The sequence below is a fragment of the Octodon degus genome, unplaced genomic scaffold (assembly GCF_000260255.1).
Source record: "Octodon degus isolate 3935 unplaced genomic scaffold, OctDeg1.0 scaffold01058, whole genome shotgun sequence".
Taxonomy (NCBI): domain Eukaryota; kingdom Metazoa; phylum Chordata; class Mammalia; order Rodentia; family Octodontidae; genus Octodon; species Octodon degus.
The window spans coordinates 1-1097 of NW_004525634.1; the positions used below are offsets into that span (position 1 = coordinate 1).

General features: G+C 49.6%; 1 pseudogene; it reads left to right on the forward strand.

Annotated features, from left to right (window-relative positions):
* The first annotated feature begins 9 nt into the window (after positions 1 to 9).
* LOC105741370 lies at positions 10 to 1097 on the forward strand (annotated as a pseudogene).

Genomic DNA, 1097 nt, shown 5'->3' on the forward strand with positions numbered 1-1097 from the left:
GCCACCTGACCTGCTGTGTTCAAGGCTCTTATTAGACCAGATATTGTGAATTTTGTTCACACCACCCTGTGGAAAAACAATCAACATCCATAGGCTGTCAGCGAATTAGCAGGTCATCAGACCAGTGCTGAATGTTGGGGCACTGGCAGAGCCGGGGCTCACGTTTTGCAGAGTTTGGGGCAGTGGAACTCACCGATCCGGCCAGGGTGTCTTTGGCGGTATGTGGCGGGGAGGCGGCATGCTTGCCCCAACTGAAACCTGGCGCCATTGGCACCGCAGCGTGAAGACGACCCAAGAGCCGTAGGCCATCTGATAAGGCTTTGGCCACCTCGATCTTCCCAGGGTTGGTCATGCCCAAAGGTCATCGAATTGAGGAAGTTCCAGAACTTCCTTTGGGGATGGAAGAAAAAGTTGAAGGTTATAAGAAGACTAAAGAGGCAGTTTTGCTCCTGAAGTAACTTAAGGCCTGGAATGATATCAAAAAGGTCGATGCTTCTCAGTGAATGAGGGCTGGCAAGGGCAAGATGAGAAACCGCTGTTGCATCCAGCACAAGGGACCTTGCATCATCTACAATGAGGACAATGGCATCATCAAGGCCTTCAGAAATATTCTGGGCATTGATTTGCTCAATAAAAGCAAACTGAATATCTTGAAACTTGCTCCTGGTAGGCATGTGGGACGTTTTTGCATTTGGACTGAAAGTGCTTTCCAGAAGTTAGATGAGCTGTAAGGCACTTGGCAGAAGCTGCTGCCCTCAAGAGTCAGTACAACCTGCCTAGGCACAAGACGATCAGTACAGATCTGAGCAGAATCTTCAAGAGTCCGGAGATCCAAAGAGCCCTCCGAGCACCACCCAAGAAGATTCATTGTAGAGTCCTGAAAATGAATTCCCTGAAGAACCTGAGAATCATGCTGAAGATTAACCCATATGCAAAAACCGTGTGCTGGAACACCATTCTTTGCCAGGCCGGCGCAATCACAAAATCCGTATGACGAAAGCAGCTGCACGGGCAGCCAGATTGGAAGAGAAGGAAGTTGCCAGCAGGAAGCCTGGGAAGAGAAGAAAGGAAAGAAGGCTGCTGGTCCCAAGAAACCC